Source organism: Alligator sinensis, unplaced genomic scaffold, assembly GCF_000455745.1.
Source record: "Alligator sinensis unplaced genomic scaffold, ASM45574v1 scaffold441_1, whole genome shotgun sequence".
NCBI lineage: Eukaryota > Metazoa > Chordata > Crocodylia > Alligatoridae > Alligator > Alligator sinensis.
Genome location: NW_005842313.1, coordinates 413608 through 436230, shown reverse-complemented (window position 1 = coordinate 436230; position 22623 = coordinate 413608). Strand labels below are relative to the sequence as shown.

The window sequence follows — 22623 nt, the reverse complement described above, 5'->3', positions numbered from 1 at the left end:
GAGGATGGCAGAGATTTCAGAACTTTAATGCTGGGGCAGCGCAAGGTAGATTCTCACGCAAGGGTGCGTCAATCATGCCGTGCACTTGGCTCTCCAAACTGGGACTAATGACTGTGGCATTTCTCTTGCTGCCTTGTTTTGTAAGGCCTAAGAGTAATTCATTTGTCCAGCTCCTCTGCTGTCTTTCCCAGGCTTTGGCTGCGCCTGCTCTGACAGGGCAAGCTTGGGAATTGTTAAGTTCAGGGGCAAATTGCTGTACACATGAAGGCAACTATGGCCACAGGACTCTGAGAAAGAGCTCGGGCTTCAGAGTGTGGGCTGGGCAAAGAAAGGAAGGGAGTTGGGTATGGATCAACATCTGTCCTGTTTTAAGAACAAACAAGGCTGTTATCAGGAAGGGGGAAATCATCTTCTGTGTAATCCTGTTAAAAACATGTTAGACTAAAGCACTGCGATTATGTTATGTACTTATCTAGCCCCTGCTACTGAAGTACTGAGCACCTCTCAGTCTTTCCTGTGATTATCCTTATAGCAACCCTGAGAAGTAGATGGATTGCAAATTGGCTGAGGGGCTGCACTCAGAGTGGTGGTGGACGGGTCATATTCGACCTGGAGGGAAGTGGGCAGTGGAGTCCCCCAGGGCTCAGTCTTGGGGGCCCGCACTGTTCAATTTCTTTATTAGCCTCGACTTGGACGAGGGGGTGAAAAGCAACCTGTATAAATTCGCGGACAACGCCAAGATTTGGGGTGAGGTGGGCACGCTAGAAGGGAGGAACAGGATACAGCTGGACCTGGACAGGTTACAGGGGTGGGCAAATGAGAACAGGATGGGATTCAATACTGACAAGTACAGGGTACTGTACTTGGGCAGTAAGAACCAACAGCATACCTACAGGCTGGGGAACTCTCTTCTCGAAAGCACAGTGACAGAAAGAGATCTTGGAGTCATTATCAATTCCAAGATGAACATGGGCCGCCAATGTGAGGACGCGGTCAGCAAGGCTAACCGCACCTTGTCATGCATCTGCAGGTGCATCACAAGCAGGGCCAAGGAGGTGATCCTCCCCCTCTATGTGACACTGGTCAGGCTGCAGTTGGAGTACTGAGTCCAGTTCTGGGTGCTGCACTTCAGGAGGGATGTGGACAGCATTGAGAGGTTCCAAAGGATTGAGACGGTCACTTGCATGATGCGGGGACATCAGGGCAGGCCCTACAAGGGGAGGCTACAGGACCTTTCCCTGTTCAGCCTCCACAAGGGAAGGCTGAGAGGGGACCTAGTGGCTGTCTATAAACTTACTGGGGGGGGACCAGCAAGAAATGGGAGTGCCTTCGAGTGCCCTTGTTCCCTCGAGTGCCTCCTGGAGTAACAAGGAATAACAGCCATAAGTTGTTAGAAAGTAGGTTTAGACTAGATATCAGGAGGCACTACTTCACAGTCAGAGTGGCCAGGATCTGGAACCAACTTCCAAGGGAAGCAGTGCTGGCTCCTACCCTGGGGGTCTTTAAGAGGAGGCTTGATGATTACCTAGCTAGGATCATTTGAGCCCAGTTCTCTCTCCTGCCCAGGGCAGGGGGTAGGACTAGAAGATCTGCAAGGTCCCTTCTGACCCTAAATCTATGAATCTATGAAAAGTAGGGTACCACTTTAGAGACAGACATTGGAGGTACAGAGAAGCTGAGGGCCAGCTCCACAAAGTTAGGCATCTAACTCTTATTTAAGTGCCTAGCACCCATCGATTTCAAATCAGAGTTAAGTCAATAGACACCTCTATGGAGGTGGCCATTAGCAACTTTTCCAAAGTCACACGGAAAATCTGTGGTAAAGCAGAACATCATCCCAGGGTTTTCTGATCTAATAGAAGTAGTCCTTTAAATCTTTATCAGACTAGGAGTCCCCATGTGGTAGCCACATGAGGAGAGAGATACTACAAGTCTCACACTGATTAGAACTTAGCCCCCCCAACCCAGATTTCTCATTTCTCTCTAGCAATTTAAATAGCTGTTGCAATAAAAAGAACTGAGAAATCAGAGTAGATTTCTTGTGTCTTAATCTATTTTTGTCTCTCTGCTTTCAACCAGTCATAGCAGGTTATTATCTTCTATCCCAACTGATGCAACCTTTGTGACAATTGCAGCACATGGTGATGTATAACACAGAATGTCCTGTATCTTTAAAAAAATAGTACCATGACAGCCATTACTGGGGAAACATGGCCAGGTTAACATTGTCACCCCTTCCCTACATTGGAACGGTAAGGGCTCTCCCCTTTGTGCTTTCTACACGGTCTTTGCAGGTAAAGATGCCTCAGAGGTCATCAGGGAAAATAAAACCAGATCCAACTTGAATGGGACCAAACCTTCAGGCAGTAAAAATAATTAGCTCACAAACATTACAGTAATACCAGGTGATATACCAATCCAGTTCAGACTTGCACTGGCCATACAGGACCCATCTGCAATTCAAATCCAGTCATGAGCAAGAAAAATGAGATTCTTCTTCTGTAAGAACAACAGACCTTTACACAGTGGGGTGGCCCAGTGCGTCCTAGCACAATGTTTCTTGCCAGATTCTTTCCCTGCTGTATTCCAGTGTGCAACACTCAGCGACACAATGATGTGGGTCTTGTTGCTAGACCACGACAGGAATTGCTGGTTAAATGCCAAGAGGCAGGGACTCCAACACCTCCATTCTGCAGACTGACTCTCTCAACCAAAAGATAGTTTGTAATTTAATGTGATAAAAGTAAACTCACCGCAGCTCACAGGATGACCAAGAAGGCTTCCACAGCAATGCCAGATAAGCAGGAGAAGTTGTGTGTTAACTAGACACAGCTGCCTCTACATGTAACTTTAGAAACATAAAATCCAACTACTTTTAAGCCAGCTCTGCTCTCCTCATACCCCTAAAAGGTGTCCCATCAGTCTCGCACCTTCCACAATACTTCCTAGCTACGATGCATATTGCACCCAGTACTCACAGACTGCTTGCAGTCTCATCGTATGCATCTTCCCCCTTCCCTCACCCTGATGGTGCTCTCATTAATCTTTTCCTCTACCCATTTTTCTTATGCCCCTTTCACTCCCTACATTGTATTTCTGGTGCTATTAGACTATACAGTAGAGTTACATTTTCACATGTCATCACTTTATAATTTTCTGCATGTCTCCCCTAAGGAAAGAGAGCAGCAGAGAAAATGAATGCATCATTATTATTAGCAAACCAATGCCTCCCCCACTCCCTTAGAAGAGCAAGCAGGGGGAGTTTGTATGGAGATAGTACTGTAACAAGGCTCACATCCTTGTTGCAGCAGCCACTGTGAGACCCCACTCCACTCCTACAAGTAGCATGTCCTGGCATTGGGAAAAACTCCTCTTCTGGGTTGACAGCACATGCAAGTAGTTCCTTATGCTTCTCTCTGGAAATACTTAGGGCAAAGAAAATGAGAGTGGCTGGAGGAATGGGATAGGGAGGGGCACAAGACAGAGCCCAAACAGGGTGTGTGGTGGGCACTGATTAGAACATCCTATCTTTACATCTCCCTGTGATATCAGTAATAAACTGTGACAGGGTTTTAAATAATACATTCAGTGTTTAAAAACATGGGAGAATATTCCCTCATGCAGTGAACAAACCTCAAGGTTAGTCTGAGGGCTTACTATAAAAACAAAAATAGCTGAGATCCAGTGTATAGGGAGTCTATTCTGTTTTCTCTGGAAAGAAAAGGCTTAGAGCTTGGAGGTGCAGCCCTCAGTATTGGTGGGCTAAATGTATCTGCGCAATGAAAGCCCCAAGCCGTGACATTCAAGGCTATTTGCCTTACTGTAGCAGCCGCAGGATGTGTCTTGGTTCAGGGATTTTGTCCCAGGGATCTGAAGGATGACCAGGAACTTTTCTTCACCTCATTCACTTGGTATGAAAAAAAAAAATCTCAAGTTGAGCAATTTGTTTCTTTTCAGAGAGCATTTAATTCCCAGTATGAGAAAAAAAAACCTCAATAATTTTATTTGTTTCCTTAAATCTGAGCTATAATTACACCCAGCACCCACATGATAATAGCCACCTGCAACAAATGTTCCAAAGACAGGAGTCTTCTCTTGAAGAATAAACACATTGTTGCATCCTGTATAAGTTTTGCCATGTGCTCTACCACATGTTAAACATGATGTCCTACATTGTATGTGCTGTCATAGGCTGCACTTCTGTCACACCATACATGTCTATCAGACATTTGATTTGGTTGAGGCACACTGTGTACATCCTAGTTGTGCTGTGATGTGGATACACACTGAGACAGACTGTACGTGCACTCCCATGCCTTAGACACATTTTACTGCATGTGCACACGCTAATTCATACAACCACGTATACTTGGTAGGTGCTGTCCTACGCACATTTGCTTTTCTCAGAAGGTGCCCAACTGGTTACTGATGAACATTTCAGTTGCTATATATAGTATACAAGGTGCAATCTCCTGGTTCAGTGGCTCCACTTTTGACACATGTTTTGCATTTTCTTTCCATTCTCTCTCTAGTAATATGGTAGCTCTTAGCACTGAGCTGACTGCAGCAATCCATCAGCACAGAACTATTGTAGCTCTGATGACTCAAAACAACTGCATTTCCAGCTTCAAAGCAGCACCAGAATCCAGCTTGTTGCCTTAATAATTAATTGGACTGCCATGCCAAACAGCATACGGATAACTGCCTCACTTGTTCCACCAGGCTTGGACTGGAAACTCAAAGATAGGCTGTAAACTTCTCTATAGCTGCTAACAAAGGATATGGAGAGGCAGCTGTGGGATATAAGCTTCCTTCACTCCAAAATGCATGAAGACTTCTCTCCAGATACTTTGACTGGTACTCAGATGATTCAGGTGTCCTTAAAATGTTACAAAACATTTCCCAAGGCATTAAGAGAGGGGAAGGAGGAGAAAGCTTAATGGGGAAGTGGTAAAAATATTCATTTTCGTGCCTTTTTAAAAAAGACCACTAAATGGCAGGTGTTCCCCTTTGGTTCTTTCCCCACATACTCCAGCCTGGTGTATCTGCTGTACAGTCTGGGAGCCTAAACTTACCACTGCAGTGGATTTCTATTGGGTAACTCCGAGGAGTTGGGGAGAAGGGGGAGAATCCTTCCTCCGGCCTAACAACTTAAGAAGGCCTTAGACTCAGGACTAAGTGAGTCAAACATCAAAATCCTTTCAACACTAAAAATCTCACATAGCTCAGTATCTGCTCTCCTATCTCAATTGAGGGTCCCGAGTCAGGTTCAGTAAGGAAATACTAGTGGGAAATGTCCTTTAAAGAAAATGTCTTTATTTTACAATGGTCCTGAACAGCACATTAATCTCACCATTGTAGCAGTAGTGTTTTATTTACTTATTGTAAAAAAAGAGGTGACTCAACCCTTTGTTCAATTGCCAGCTTTAAACCTCCTTTGACCCCCAAACAATTCACAATTTGCTTTCATGAACCTAGATCTCTTACCTCCTGCTTTGAGAAGTCCTGTTACTGTGTTTCAATATTTAACAGAAATTGTAATAAATAATGCATTAGCACAGAAAATTCATTTCATTGAGCCATATACAGTCTTAATCTGCACGCATAGTCTTGATATATACATTTTAATAACATTACATTTTACAGAGAAAAACTGATGCATTCTTATAGCAAATTAGCTGTACTACATCTCTGGCATGATATAGCTGTTGTCAGTACAACTATTAAGCTGTGAAAATGAAACTATTCACAACTAAAAGAGCTACAAACATCTTTACTTAAAAATTAAAAGTATTTTTTTCCATTACCTTTGGGGTCATGACACCAGCAATGAAACTAGCTGATTTAAAGTGCCCTACTGCCATTGTATAAAAGTATTTTGAGGGGAGTTCAGTTTTTTAATCAAACAGATGTTATTTTCTCATCTTTTAACATTTGCTTAGACTTCTCATTTCATAATTAGTAAATTGTGGCTATTATTTTCCCAACATCCTCCCAGATCTGTGTTCTTCTTCTTTTTTGTACAGAAGAAGAAAAGGGGGGGGGGGGAGGGAATAAGATATTTTTAACAGAAAAATATGCCCTTTGGTTTAACCAAAATCCTACTACAGCACCAGCTTTGAAGACCCAGGCCCCCCACCAGCCATAGACCTCGAATCCCAAAACTTCCGTGGTAATCTTACCTTCAAATCTTGCTATGCCAAGGTGAGCTGGGCATCCCCCTCACCTTTCATAAGGGAGTAAGACTTCTCTTTATAGCCCTAGTAACTCCTGGGATATCAGACCTTCAAAGTTATATTATGTGGGGGAAAAAAAAAAAACTTAGCCCTCTATGCCCAAGAACAACATACCCATTTCAAACTCATGTCAGGGTAACTGTCACTCAGCTCCCCATCATGCAACCTGCTGCTCTGCTCTGAAAAACACAATTCGTATCCAAACTTTGCCAAAATTCAGACGATATTTGGAAATGGTCATTTTAATTTAAGCCCATTGCTAATTGTAGATATTAACATAGGAAACAGGCCTGGGAGAAGCCTCCTGGATTCCCAGGCAATTATTAACTGAAGCAATCCCCCAAATCACTGCTTCAAAATACTAATGGGTAGATACTATGGTGATAAACATATTAGAGGGAGCAAGGAAGTAATGCAAGTCTGCAAGATGTTAATATAAGAAATGTGACGTTGTCTATACCCACATATGGGCCCTGTAGTGTGAAAGACTGATAGGCATCAGCTTTCAGCTCCTAGCTGTGTTCATTCCCCAGAATACCAGTTTCTTATCACCTGCAGCACAGGAATGCATTTTTTTTTTTACCTTTTCCCTAAACAACTCAACAGTATTAACTATCACTCATTACTCCCAATTACAGTTCCAAAGGCTATCACTCCCTAGTGGCTCTTTAGGCAGAAAATACACACACATGCAGAAGTACACTTGGCCAGATGTTTTGCAGACAATTAACATCTGAGAACTGGAACCTCTCTCACCCCACACACACACCCCAACTACTTTGTACCCTGTCCCCAACCAGTGAAATCACCATCACATCGAACACCTTCATGGTTTCTATGGCAACAGACTGATGCTAGAAATGTGAGATTCAAAATCCCCCTGCTTAGGCAAGCAGGAGTGCGGAGGAAGAGAGGGAGTAAAGGTGGGTTCAGGAAAGGGGAAGTTCTGATATAACTGATGCTGATGGCAGAGGGAGTGAGGAGGGAGCCAGGCAGGAAGATGAGAGAGTGCGTTTTAATAATTCACAAGAAAATGGAAGGGAATTATTTCAAAGGAATTTCTAGTCACCCTGTAATTGGACTGTACTCAGTACACGGAGCAGGAGCAGCATTTCTCAGTGCAACCCAACCCTGCCATGGCCCACAGATCAGCACTGAATGACAGCCAGATAAGCTCTTTCCTTCTGAGGCCAGCAGTCCTTTCAGAGAGAGCCATCTATTTTTAAGTGGAGAGAAGTGTTTGGTGGATAAAGCAGGGCGCTTGCAGACAGAACACTTGGTCTCTATTTCTAGCTCTGCTACTGACTTTTTATGTAACCTTAGGCAAGCTATTTAGCCTCATAATGCCTCCATTTCCCCTACCTTTACACTGGAGATAATTCTGTTTTCCTACCTCATTAATATTGAATAATTAATAACAGTTGCATAAGGGAAAAGTTGTTTGAGCTGTTCAGGTCAAGATACTTCTTACATGCCACTCCAAATCAGACGATCATACTGTTTACTTCACTGCGTGCTTATGTTATATAATCAGTGCTTCAGAGAAAGGCCTAAATCTCCCCCAAACCAGGTTAATTATTACAGTAATTGTCATGACGACAAGGGAAGCTCTTCCTGGCCTCAGTGATGATAATCAATTTATGCCCTATGCTGTGAGCCCTGAGTTTTCTGGGTGCCTCCATTTACTAGAAGCAGGAGAGAGAGAGATGAAAGAATCTTGGAGCAAATCAGAACAGGAAAAAAGTTGCATCAGTATCAGCTCCATACATGCAAGGGGCTCTTGGAAAAATCCCCTTTGCTAGGACAGTAAAACAATACCACCATAAAACAAACCAGCCATGTCTAATTCAATGTAGTTGAGTGGGAGAGGGATCCCACCTGCTTCAAACTCACCTGCGATACCATAAATTGCTATTTTTCCCCATTTAGCGCTTGACAAAACCAATTTAACAGTACCCACACAGTTTGTGCCCAGAATACTGCCCACTCAGCAGCTGATACATGACAGATTTTGCTTTTAGGTACTCTGCTAACCCAGGGGAAAACTCAAGTATGCATGTATATGAGAGCATGTGTACGTGCCCCATGAGCTGTCAACTTTAGAATTACATACAGATCAACAAGGCTCTTTGAACTGCCTTAGTACGGAATGCGTGACATTTAATCTCACCCCTCTCTTGGATTTCATTATGTGCATCCGCAGCACGGCTATTCAGTACTCAAGTACCTTTCAGAGCAGCTTTCATCGGTAAAAGGGAATGAATGAAAAGAACTTGTACAGACAAAAGAGGCACTGCATCTGATAACCATTCTAGTAGTATCTCCCTATATGAAAAAAGTTGTTATAATATTACATCCTTATTATGATGTAAGGACGCTACATGGAATGGACACATTTACTTAAATAGTAATAGTAGTGCTTTAAATGTATTACAGTAGCATTTAGACGTCCCTGTCATGTCAAGGCCCTAGTTGTCTATAATGCCCACACTTGGGATAACTGATTCTTGGACACTTTAGTTCATTCATGCACTTTTTGCCAGTATGGATTCACGGGGTGGAATGAACAGGGGAAAGGAAGGAATTAATTCTAGGCAACCTGTCATTAGGGCTAAAGTCCAGACACAGACAGTCAAAAAGCATGAGGCTGAATCGACTCAATCTTTGCAGGTAATCTAAGATGTGCAGATTGAACTAATAAGCAGGTGAACAGACATGCATTTTTGATTCTGGAAATGCAGCCACATACCTGCAGTAGCCTAGGCCAGAAGCTGGAGGGTGCTAGAGCTGGAGATCTGGGTCTGCTCAGCTGGAGCAGACAGCTTAGGTCAAGGCTAACCTGCCCACCTGTGGGGGGGGGAGGGTGTTGCAGGGGAGGTGCAAAGCAGCCTAGGATGCTGGGGTACTGTAAGTTAAACTTGAATCTGGAAGGGATCTGGGACAAAAGTTCAATAAACTGATTCAACTAAAATCATTTAAGTCTGATACCACATCCATTCAGATTCATCTTAAACTGGTTTTGGCCATTTTGAAAGTGGGTTATGTGCACTGAACTTTTGTTGAACCAGTTTCCAATCACTCATACTGGTTTGTATGTAATTTCTGTCCCTAGCCTAAAGGGCTAAATCTTAAGCAGACAAGCCCTGCTAAGCCAAACCCACAAAAGGAATAAGTTGCATATGGTTCTAGGAGTGATGACAGCACTTCTTTCTTAGTGGGGAGGAGATGGGGCTGATCAAGTCCTCATTTCCAGCTCCAGTTCTCCTTTACCAGCCCCAACCTCAGTTTTAGTGTGTGATATAGCCAGGCAAAGGGGAGACATGGAACATAATCCCCATATTTGAACAGAAAAGTTATGATCTCCCCACCTCCTCCTAATCTACCTGAAGAGTTAAACTTGTCATTCTGAGGGAAGGCCTTTATTGAGAAAGAAGCCTCAGGGAAATGCACTCTATTGGCTGTCCCTTTTCAACACCAGACTTTCAGTCCCCGTCTCCTGAAAGTGGTCCTTCTTCATATGGGTTGCAAATGCCAGGCAGCGAGTAGGGACAAGGCTCATGCATTGTCTGTGAGCGTGCAGTGCCCCAGAGTAGACAGAAGTTGTCAAGTCAGCAGTGGTGCTGACAAGTCAGCAGAATCAAGGGCAGCAGTGGGGAAAGCAGAGGTTGCCAGGTGCCTCTTACAAGAAATATACCTCAGATAACCCCTGCTGTGTAACTGTAACTGAAAACCCCACAGGCTTCGAACACAACAAGGCCTGATAATATCCACATAAAATAAATAAAATGCCCATCTGACAGAATCTCCTGTTTGAAAGAGCCTAGGGGAAACAGAAGCGTCATATTTCAGTTGATGCTTCCCAGCTTCCTTTCCTGTGGTTTCATTCAGATCCAGTGTCAGCCCCTTCAGTCACACTATCTATTCTTCTCTTCTAGCCTTAGTTTGTTCCTAGGTACTCATGACAAGGTGGGGGAAGCAGAACTGTTTTGTTTTGTTTTGTGCTGTGGGTTGGAGTAGTAATTTGATTTGGTTGCAACAGCTTGGCTCTAATGATTTATTAATGTATCTGGATAAGATCTACTTTCGATCCATCTTGTTCATTTGCAAGATTTGAATGGTAAATTCGTTGATATCAAGTAGGGCACAACTGATCAAAGATGAATGGGCTTGTCAAATCCAATCTAAGCTATGATGGCCAATGACCAGGATTTGTGCAGCAGACTAGAAGAAGGGTATTTTAAGACAACGCAAGCTACATAAAACTGTTGAGAGTGTGTTTGTGTTCCAGCTCCTGTGTACTCAGTGGTGTGTCAGTCATAAACAAGCTTGTCCTAAGACCTGTACTGCCAACATACAAACTAATGGCCTGCCCTTTGGCAACAAAAGGATCTTAACTGAATTCCCACTTACCATCAGGAAGTCCTGAGTGGCTAGGGATCTCTTACTCCATAATCAGATGTTCCATGTTCTTCATTCCTATTCAGTACCGCCCTTGAGCGCCCAGTAGATTCACGGTGCAGTCCTTAGCAGGGCAAAGTTTGGGTTCCCCTATATTATTAAGCCTCTCCTGTAGTTACTTTTGTTCCAAGGTGCAAATATCCCAGACAAATATCTTTACTCACATGAGCAAACAAGGTTCCTTGGGTGAATCTGATATCTTTTATTTACTCACATGACAAATCCCTTTTGCAAAGCAAATATCAACCTTACTTCTCTGTGAGAATATGAGGAATCAGCAACACCAGTGCCTGCAGTTTTATTTTGCTGTATAAGGAGCTCAGTCAGAGCAGTGCAACGTACTGGCATGTGTATTTACTTACCTTACCCTTCACCCCTCTGGTGTTATTCATATAATTAAATGGTTAACAAAGAGAATTCACGGCCTTCTAAGTCCAGGAACTTGGACACAAATTAGTTTCCTAACAGAAACTTAAGACTTTCTGAACTGGCTCTATTTTAAATAAAAATAGTTTACATTTCTACAGTTCTTTTCTTACCCAAGGGTCCCTCTGTATGCTAGATCTACTTGCACTAGAACATAACTCTTCACAGTGCCTAGCAATCCTTCCTGAGAATTTCTGTCTGTGGACGGTTCTTATTTGGTCCCCGTTACCAAAGGAGCAGAACACTTCAGAGCCTTTGATATATGTATTTCACAACAGCTCTGTGACGCAGGGATTATCCTCTTCTACTGTGTAGCTGAAGAAGTGAGATTCAAAGATATTAACTGACTTGCTAATGGTGGCACAGGAAGTCTGTAGCAGGGAGGAACGCAAGCCAAGACGAATGCTGTTTCCAGCTGACTTTCTGAGGCCAGGGATGCCCGATAGGATTTTCCTGAATCTAAACACATTGCCTTAGTCTTCCAGAAAGGCACAAAGGGATCTTTTAATGACCAAAACTAGTGTTGGAGATTTATTGTGCATCTAATATGGCACCCCTAGCCAATGTGTCTCAGTGCTGAGTTAAGCATGCACTCAGTCATTGACCAGAGGCAGCTAATGGAGTCACCAATATGATTTCCTGAAGATTTGTGGATTTTCTTGTTTGGTTTTTTTTCAGTTGGTGCCATGGCCTCATACTTCTTTACCCAATGAACAGGGATAAATTATTACATATGGGGCCATGGCTGCATGACCTTACAGACTAGACTGCTTTGCCCACCTGAGTCACTAGGCTGGGCTGTTGCTCCTGCTTGACCTTCCTCCTGCAGCTCTGGGTCACACAATTGAACGTATCTTGTGTTCTTAATAAAAAGAGGGATTTCTGTATGGGAAGCCACAGAAGAAAGCTGTGAAGGGAACTGTGCTCTGACTCCATGAGATCACCCCATCCAGCAATGGCCAGCTGGCAAGTACAGGCTGACACTCCTGCGTTTGCACAGCTGTATACATTCATTCTGCCACCTCTCACCTCATGACAGACACATGAGGACCAGAGAACAGTTGTGTTAAATTTAGGGTTGGTTATGTCAGGGAAGGATGGGAGAAACAGTGTGGGGAAACCCACCAGTGCAGATAGAAACTCCACCACATACAACAAATCAGCCTAATGGAGTTACAGATTTAGCTACTGATCTGATTTCCCCCCAGCCTTCTGAATTTGGTCCAATATGTTCACAAACCAAACCTCTCCCCTCCCCCACACAAATTGGTCATTATGGAAGAAATTATTTGCCATTTTCCCAGCCAAACAAAAGCTTTCTGTGGATATACAGGTCACCCACCACAAAGAGCCTCTGGGACCCTGTCACATCTGTGATCTCTCACCAGCCTTTGCTATGATAATCTTGTCCTTTTCCCAGTTTTTGATGGCAGAAGGCCTGCCATTCAGACTGCCGTGAATGCTAAGCTGTGCGCTCTGCTACAGACACACCCAGTAGCCTTGGACAAATCTATTTGCTTCTCTAACTCAATTTCCCTTCTGCAAAGGGGAATAATAATCCTGGCTCACTTCCCCCAAGGAGAGGTTGTAGGGACATTTGATCACCTAAGTAGGTGATCCCTTTGTGCCCAGGTTATAGATACTGAATCAAAAGGATAAGTAACCAATTCAGTCAAATATAGTGACTGGTCACACAGACAATAGGGTGAGAAAAAGTATCTCCACTATAAAACAAAGGAGTAGAGAGTTTAGCATAATGACCGAGTCAGGGATCTGGGAGTAAGGCCTCTCAGGTTCTGGTACCAACCCTCTTGCTGCATGTCCTCCAGCAAATCCCATCACATCGCTATGCCCCACTTTGCCCATCTATAAAGTGGGGATAACAACACTAATGGCTCCACAGCAGGGGTGGTGAGACATCTTTAGTTCATTTTCATAAAGTTATTCAAGATTTGGAAATAGGATACACCAGAGAAGGATAACGTGATATTACATTAATAACAACAACAACAGTGCAATAACAATAGTTGTCCTGGTAATGATTGCTTGCTGTCATTTGTCATATTAGATTAATATCTCTGCCTAAAATTTCCCTTGGTATTTAATCTTTGCAGGCATTTTTCAGCTCTGTGAGTAAAGTTAACTCTTTAAAGGCCCAGAAAATCCTAGCTAGTCAAAGAAGAAACACGTTTTACAGGAAATGCTAAAAGTTATGTGAAATGGAATCTTGCATCGCTGGTCACCTCCCACGTTTAATCTGCTCTAGAGAAAGTCTCCGTGCATTTGGAAGTCTGCAATTTTTATCCAAAGATTTGTTTTCAAGTGTCTATATTTAAAATTTGAAAACAGAAGTTCTGCTTTCTATAAATAATGGCCCCACGGTGCCAAGGTTGCTAGACCTTTCCTGTTGGCTCAAAGCCAAAAACAGAAAATAAAAAATCCCAATGTTATTTTTGTGCATCTGTGCATTTTTCCATGCAAGGGAAAGGGTTGAAATCTAAATACATCATGACAAAACATAGGAACATAGGATTTGCATCACTGTATCAACACAGTGGTCCCACTGTCCTGCTGTCATTTCAAATTGGAGCAATGGTCCATTTCATCCAGATTCCTACCTCTTACCATAATATATTAGGTCATTGGTCCATATATTTTGGTATCCTCCCTCTAGCAGTGAGAGATACTTTTAACATATATATCATATGGATTGTGGTAGCATTTACTCCAAGATTTGGACCCCATTGTGTTGGGCATTCGAAAAACACATAGCAAGAACCAGTTAACGCCTCAAAGAGTTCATAGTTCCCCATTTCAGGAAAAGAAATAGATCCCACAATACAACTGGGGTCAGGGTGTGGATGTGGTCATGACAAATACTTCCTGAGCACTGTTTTCTACTGTACTTAACATTTTGAATGTTCAGGAAATGAGACAATATTTGTACCTACTGCCCCCACTGACTTCTTCTGGAGTGCATAAAGATCTGCACACAGCACGATCAAAAGATGCATTAAGCGACTGATGTAATAGAAAATTCAACAGAGAGACATTTTGCTTTTGATTAGCACTAAATAAAGACTGCTTTTGTCTATGTTGAGTTTGGCCAGTGAAGGTGTTTGGCTGGGTTCCCTCTATCACATTTCCAAAGATCCATGCCCTGAATCTAGAGACAAACCTCTGGAGAAACTCCTTGAACCAGATGATCTCCTTCTCTTCCAACCAATTATGCATCTTTGCCATGGAACTCCAAGCAAAACGGACAAGTGTCACTTGAGATCAAATAGCATACATCCTCTCAACTTTGAAAAGTAACCAACCCAGAGGAGAAATCCCCAAGTAAGGGGTTGTGGGGCAGGAGGTGCCTTGCCATTCCCCAGCCCAGTAATGAGAGAATGAAAAGCCAGGATTTGTTTGGAAGTTACAAATTTGCCTCTTCCTGATTACAGGGAGAACCCTTGAGTTCTGCAGCAGGGAGGGTGTCAGGAGACAGTGAGTTTGCATGAGCTCAACTGTACAACTCTGGGCATGTGCAGAGAGTATTTTTATATCTTCTGAGACTCTGTTATGGTTTAAGTGGCTTCCCTGCTGGGTGTTAAGAACGTTAATGTCATTTCTTTTGACGTTAATTCTGTTCTGACAAGCTTCCTCATTTTGGGGAAATCCCCCTCTTCAAAGTGTAACGTTAATATTTTGTGTACGTTTCCTCGCACATGGACATTAACAAAAAAATTATACCGCAGTCTCTGTGACTTACCAGCTCAGCGAGAATTACTTCATGAACCACCTCCTGTATATTAATCAGAATCAACTTAAAAATAGCTTTTCCTCACGTGCATGCTATAATTTTTCATCATGCAGCTGCATTGGAGGTAACACTGTTGTAAACAAGGTATTGGTTTCTCCTTAAATTCCTCTCCCCATTTGTGTAGGCCTGCTTTGTATAGCTATAGGTAATACAGATACTAATAACTTATAAGATGCCTTCCCCTGCCCTCTCCCCACCCCCCCACTTGGCAGAGCAGTTAAGGAATCAGTACAGCTGCAGAGGTGTAAGTTCAAGGCCTGAGCTGGACTCACACCAGAGGTTGCCTCCAGGCAACTGTCATTCAGTTGATGTAGTATGGGGCATTCAGGCTAGGGTTGGTCAAAGGAGACTGCACCTGACAGCTTGCCACCTTGTTATGTACTGTTGGCTGTAGAAACTGGTGTGCTTTAACCACAACTCTCCAGTGGACTGCTAGGTTTGGGCAGATCTGACTACTTGGAGGCTTGCCTACATTACAACTCCTGATATTGTTGCAATACCCAAAAGCAAGAATCTCCATTTTCAGGGTGAAAAAAAAGGCAACTGTCAACAAGGTGCAAGGCTGCTTCAGAGCAAAGGAAAATGAAAGCAAGAGAGGCCTCATCTAAACTTTTGAAGCAATTTTTTTTTCAACTGATTTGGCTCAATTGAGCTAGCTGAACTTGATCGGAAATTCCTCTCAGCAGCAGCAAAGACATAGTTTATCACTTTTGGCTCAAATGACATGCCAGAAGCAGAGCAAGCTAGAAGGGTTAATTGATATTGGTGAAGCGCTCAGATAACATGCTCACTGGGACCACATGAACACTTACATACAGCTATAAACCCAGCAGGATTGTTTCTACTACTGACTTTTTTTTAATCTCTTCCTCAGACATCATACTAGGCAAAAGGCAGGGCAGGGAACCCCTTTAGAAACTAACTAGTTGATGCATAAACTTTCACAGGCAACATGCTATGAACCAGTTATAAAATGCCACCCTGCATTGCCTTCTGCCCCACTTGAGACAAACACGACCAATTACTTCTATATATACACATCATACAAAACAATCCCATTCAATGATTGATCCTTATGCCCCAGGTACTCAAGTGCCACTCCTCTCTGTCCTCATCTCTAAATCCCCAGCCTCTGCTCTATCCCAGTTTTTCCTTTACTTTATGGCATTTCTTACATCCATCCCTTCCTTTCTGTTCCTAAGGCCAAAGCTACCTGCCCTAGCCTCTTGCGGCACTGTCCCTCACTGTAGTTTCCACAATGTCCATTTGGTTTCCACCCCACATATCCAAAATGCCAATGCTGAAAGTAATTCTACCTACATCACCCTCCCCCAGCCCCAAGAGCCACCAGGTTGGTACTCCATCTTCTAATGTATCCATTGAAAACCCATTATCTCATGTGAAAGACTCAGCAATGCTCTTCTCTGATCTCTCTGCTCTCTCCATCCCACTCTGCATCAATTTATGGTGTTGCATAACTGAAGAGAGTCCCTGCCCCAAACTGCTGACAATTGAGGCATCACCATGGTATACCACCCAAGCTACACTCAGACAGCTTATAAATATCCCTTTCTCCTTCCATCTACCCATTTTGCTTGTTGTTCTGTCCTCTGGAGTCTTCTCTTGTGACCTGCTCAGACTGAGGGACAGGCACTATGCCTTGGTTTTCTATGTAAAATACCACATACACCCTTATGCTCCTGCAGATGTCAAATAGCCAGCATTGTCAATAATAAGGATTCTACAGATGGAGCTGGGCTGGCTCTGTTGATAAAGATGATGATGAAGTCTGAATCCAGTTTATTCTCTCAGTGATGAACAGGCTCAGTGAGGAAAAAAACTGGAGGGAACTAAAAAAAACAAACTTTTTTTCAGTCTGAAAAGGAGGTAGTGACTGGCAGATTTACAGAGCAAATATTTTAAGCGAGAAAGTGCCATTAATCCTTAGTGCCTTTTCTGGCCATCACTTTAGAAGGAGCATCTCCCCCAATTTACGAAGTTCTGCTTTCCAGAGAATGAATTAACTCACAAAAACGCACAGCTAGCCCCAGCTGCCTTTGCCCACATAAGTAATACTCCCAAACAGCTCTTGAGTGTCGGGGGGTAGGATGAAATGTATGAGCAGCATCATAAAAACAGCCCTGTCCATCAAGACTATGCCCCCTCAACTCCTGACATCCACCATCCTGACTGGGCAGAGAAGGCATCTCCTCTCACTTGCCCCAAAGGGAGTTTAAAGTAGGTAAATTTGTAAGTGATTACAGCCAGAAAAAAGTTGCTGATTTATACCAAGAAGGAGGAGAAATAGAACTGTAGATATGAATTTTAAAAAGCCATTCCCAGGGGTAGCTTTAATGACACAACAGCTCAGATTCTGCAAGCAGGAAGTTTTTAAAAAAAATAATGCCACATTTCACAGCATGTCTCTCACTCTGAGGTTTCCTCTAGATCCAAACATGCCATCATTTCTGTTACTAGAGATAAGCATGGAGACAGTGAGAAACAAAGGGATCCCCTCCTCAGTTCCCAGGCTGATAGATGCACACTGAGGGATATCCCTGATCTCCTACGCAAAGCAGTCACATATCAAAATGCTGCCTTGTGCAAACACTACATGCATATTTAGTATGTGGGCACATGCACGTCAACAATCATCAGAAACAGCCTTCCTCATACTTTTTAAATGAATATTATATAGTCCCAAAACAATACAGCACTGTGCAGATCCCTCCACACCCCCCACCAACATTTGTTTGCTCAAGGGAATTTTCCATCAGTACTTTAAGAGGAATAAGCAATCTATGCAACCAACTTCTGTTTCAGTCAATAAAGAAAAAGCAGAAGGCATTTCTACTGGGTTATTTTCCTGGGCTATTTGTTACCTCTGAGCAGGAAGTGACTTTTAATACACCACCATGTAAAAAAAAAGAAAGGAAGGGAGGAAGAAAAGAAAGCTTTTCCTTTGCCTTACAACTTTCCATTGCCAAAGCCGAGACAAACGATGGCCTTAACAACGGATCAGCAAACCTCTCTCAATGCTCTAGCAAGCCGGTCAGAGGCACAAAGACAGACAGGGGAGCAAAGATGCATCAGCGCTTCCCCAAGTCGCAACCTGCTTGCGAGCAGCACGGCGGTATCCTTTGTTCCGACTTAGGAAACCCCCTCAAATAGTTTCTGCAACAGCTGCCAGTCAGAGCTGCTCAAACTACTGAGAAGCAGAGAAACATTTTCAGAGAGAGAAACACAGAAATGCTGTCCTAATAACTGGAGGGAGAGAGGCAAGCAAATGCATGGAAATCAAGCACAAACTTACTGTCTTAGAGCATGTTTCCCCTTGAGCAGGAGGTTATTTGGGCTACAGGCTGCCGCTCCATATGAAAAATAATCCCACAGAGACCGATCACATCGCGCTGGTCAGTTGCAAGAGAGAAACTGACTAGGCTGGGAGCAGCCCCTTTTGCAACATGCAGTTACCATAATAAAAGAGCCAAACCTAGCACCTCCTCTGTGTTACCATACTAAACCAATCACACGTCGCAAGGAGAAGCAAAACTGCTGTGTCGTTGCCACCCACTCGGTGGTGGTTAGCTTGAGACATCTGCGGGAACTAAGATTGAAGAAACGAAGTCTGGGGGCTGTGTGATTACTGTAATTCACAGACCCCTCAGCGCATGTCTTTTTCGTGTGTGTGTGTGTGTGTGTGTGTGTGTGTGTGTGTGTGTGTAAAGCTATAAATACATCAAGCACGTTATTCTTCTGCTAATTTTAAAGTGAGATATAAGCACATGTGCACACAGATTAGCTCATGGTCATATACACTTTATCATGTTACCAGGAAAAATGCACCCTCAGCATTATTTGGGTGACAATAAATCACTCAGGGAACTTGTACAATATAATATAATATCCACTGGAGTGATGCTCAGATCACTAGCTTGAAGCTCTAAGACACCCCAATAATGTATATACATAGTGCAGACCCCAAATGAACACACAACAAGCAAACAGTTTATGGCCTGTGTGATCTCTCTTGTGCCTTTCAATCCAGTTGGGGATATCAGGTCCCACCTTTCCTCATCTTTTTGGTGTCCTCCTCCCAACCTTCTTACATCCATCTGCCTTTGAAACATCCCTATCACATCTATTGAACCACACTTAGCACTTTAAAAACCAGCAGCAGGAGAAGCCTCAGGGACAGTGTCGAGTTCAAAATAGTTCTCAAAACACCCAAGAAACTCAACCCCAGCCAAAGGCACATATCAGAGAAATCAGCCAGCGTTGCAACATTCCTTGAAAGCTGGCACATTTAGGCTTTGTCAAGTGGCTTTGCCTATATCAAACATACAATATTAAAATGGTTTACACCCAGGATGCTGGAGACGTACCACTACCCTGCTATCCATATCTATTAAATACAGTAGCCTAGGTGATCCTTGAGGTCCCTTCCAACCCTATGGCTCTATGTATTACTACAAGTTTATAATACCAGAGTAGGATTCTATGTACAGCAGATCTGACCAGCAAAACCCTTGAATGCTCCAGTCTTATTCTTCCTTGTCCAGAGCTCCACAAGTTCAGGTACTAAATTTGATTCCTGATCTACAAAGTCTCCTGTAATGTTGGTCCAAGGTCTTCCTTCCTGTAGCTCTGCTGATACAGCCTATTTCTGACTAGCAGCTCTCCTTGCTATTACAGTCCTGAACACAGTCTGAAAAGTCTGACAGCTTTTATTGATTTTTTTTAATTATGCCAGATGTTATTATGGTTGAGAACAAAGACTCATTACCTTTCAGATCAAACAAGATATAAACAGAGGACTGACTCCAGAGCCATAAGCAATCAATCCCCTATTCTCCCTTTCATTCATCTCTTTCATTTACTTCCAAACTATTTGTACAAAGTATTCTGATTCCAGCTAAGTACAATTGAGAACAAAGAAGATTACCTAAGGCCCCAATCCTTGGGGAAAAAAAGAGCCAGGTATTAACTTGAAAGTAAATCAGCTCTCAGAATAACAGAAGTCTTCTTGCTGCTCATTTATATGTTCCTCTTGTGAAACCCACAAAAGAGATCAAGTTGTATCCATGTATTCTTCTAAAATAAACAAAAAAAAAATATTAGACTCAAATTTGAGTGAAAGACAAGGGGCTTTCTGATTGCTTCAATCTTTAATAACAAACAGAAGAAAAACAATTCCTTCATGGGCCTCTGTTTCGCATTTTAAGTTCTATTCTACAATTTTCCTTTAATACAAAAACAGAATGAAAAAATCCCATATTTTTCAAGTAGAATTGCTATAGGTGAAAGGGGTGAGATTGACAGCCCTACAGATTGCAGTCCTTTGTGCATTCACAGAACAGATGGAATATGGGGAGGAGCAGAGCAAGACACACTTCCCCGAGCTAACCCTTGCCAGCAAACTGCCCTGCAGGGAGACCCAAAAAATAATATCCATTAGGACTATCTGGAGAGACATACACACACACGCATTTTAAACTTAATTGCAGTATAATAGACTAGCAGAGGTGTTTAAAGGCAGAAAATGGGGAAATGATGAAGAGTCTGCAAACATGAGGAGTGGTTAGTATGTCTGTGCATGGAGCATTGAAAAGCTCCATCTCCGTAGCCAATTTTGTCCTTGCTGCCCCTTCAGAGTCTTCCAGCAAAGCAACTTCATCATTCTAAAGGCAACATGGCTTTTGTTAATTGGATGCTTATCCACTAGGAACAGGACTGAAGCTTACCCAACCCTTGCATTGCATGTAAGCCAAACAATAGAGCTGGCTGGAAAGCAGAATTTCCTTTCTGCAGGAAGATTTGACATTTTCAAATCTGTTTTCTTTCAGATTCAGAACAAGAAGCTGAAATTTCCCACAGAATGGAAATTCAGAAAAAAATCTATTTCAAATGACTGAATCATTTCATTTTGCTAAAATTGAAAGGCTTTGTTTTGATTATGTGAACACAATGCAAAATACTAAGTATAATATACTTAAAATAAAATATCAAAATTATTATACAGAAATCAGACTGAAAGATGAAAAGAAAGTTGAAATGACTGCTTTTACCTTACTGAAAGAAAACCTGCTGATATTATTAAAAAAAAGAAAAAAACAAAATGACTTATTTAGACCTTTTTCCCTGCCAGAAATTTGTTGAAATTGACATGTGCCCACAAAACAGTTCAGTTTTGATAAAACTGAATTTTCTGTTGGAAAACTGCTCTGTATAAAATTTTTCAATCAGCTAATCACCAACCACTTTTCAGACAGACACTACTGATAATGGTCCTTACTGCTCTGGGAAAATTATTTTAAATGTTTCTAAGTGGCTTAGTGTCCCAACTCCCATTTTCAAAAGTGATTTAGAGTCATAGGAACCTAAGTCTCATTGAATGTCAATAAGATTTAGGCTCCTAAATGCCTTAGGCCACATCTATATTAATATTTAGCAATGCCCCTGAGGACACCATAGAGTCACCTGTAACTCTTGATCCATCACTTACTATACACATCATTTCATGCTGTAGCATACCTTGTGGCCATCACCAATGTCATGCTAAATCCGAGAGCACACCCCAAGATATTTCCCAAGATCTCTTGCTCCATAGGTTAGGGATTTGATCCACACTCAAGCACTGTCAACAGTGCTATGTGGTACAACCAGAAGTGCCAAGAGCAGACAGCACGAGAGGGCTGCAATCTGAACAGCTAGTATACTTGGGCCTGAAAGTGCCATCAGTAGCACCCTTGTCACATTTTGAAAATCAGACTTGCGTGGACCAGATTTGAGTCCATAAGCCTGAATCTAAAGGCTTTTGCATCTGTTTTTGCATCTGCATCTCACCTTGAACCATCCAGGCTTCCCACCTACCTGCTCCTGTATAAAACCACCCTCAGGCACATAAAACAACAAATACAGTTATGGTTACAGTTTGTAAACAATAGAATTAAGAATTGCCACAATCATGTTTCAAAATTAAATCTGAGTCATGCTGGTCTCATAGCTTACAGCTACTCAACAGAATAACAAATATGTAATTAAAATGTTAGTATTAGCCAATGTGTCACTGGTGCATTACAAAGCATTTGCATTTCACTTGCTTTTATTCCTTAATTCCTGCAAAGCAGCAGAGTAAATTGGTACGTGCACATTGCCTGCTGGAAACTTACCCCACAATTCTTGACATAAATGCTGTGTGCAGTAGCTTGTGGGAGGAACCAAACAAATGACTGTTGCACTGTCCCCTCTAAGACATTTGTAACAAAATGAAGTGACTTGGGTTTAACAGGGTGATATAGTGCTGTTCTTCAATACAGAGGAAACCACATAACTCTAGGACTTATCAGCTCATTATTTCTCTGGAAACTTCTTCAGATGCACTTCATCAGGCAATGGAGGAGTAAAAAATAACTTTCAAAATATGGGCCTGCATGTAGGGGAGGATGGAAGTATTGAAAGTGACAGGAAAAAAGGAAGTGGAGAGCATGTGGGAGAGAAGATTAGGGTTGCGGTAATGATGATGTAGCCAAGAGGAGACAGTGCAGGCAGCAGGAGGCCAAGGAAAAGGGGGTCTGAGATTCATCCAGGGCCAGCAGGAGAGGAGAGCATGAGGATCCTCTGAAGGAATGCTAGAAAAAAAGTCAGTGCCTTAGGAGGAAAAGCCAGAGTGCACAGTGTAGCAAATGCCCATAG

The 22623-nt window shown here is 42.6% G+C and overlaps 1 protein-coding gene across 3 annotated transcripts in view; it reads right to left on the bottom strand.

Annotated features, from left to right (window-relative positions):
* The window catches only part of TP53I11 (tumor protein p53 inducible protein 11), a 51765-nt gene extending 33347 nt beyond the window's left edge, over positions 1–18418 (bottom strand). For 2 of the 3 annotated variants that reach the window (XM_025209861.1, XM_006028428.3), the window contains exon 1: positions 18242–18418. The gene's annotated coding sequence lies outside the window, so the exon portion shown is untranslated. The remainder of the gene's footprint in view (positions 1–18241) is intronic. The other variant, XM_006028427.3, reaches the window with a different exon arrangement.
* Between the last annotated feature and the right edge of the window lie 4205 nt (positions 18419–22623).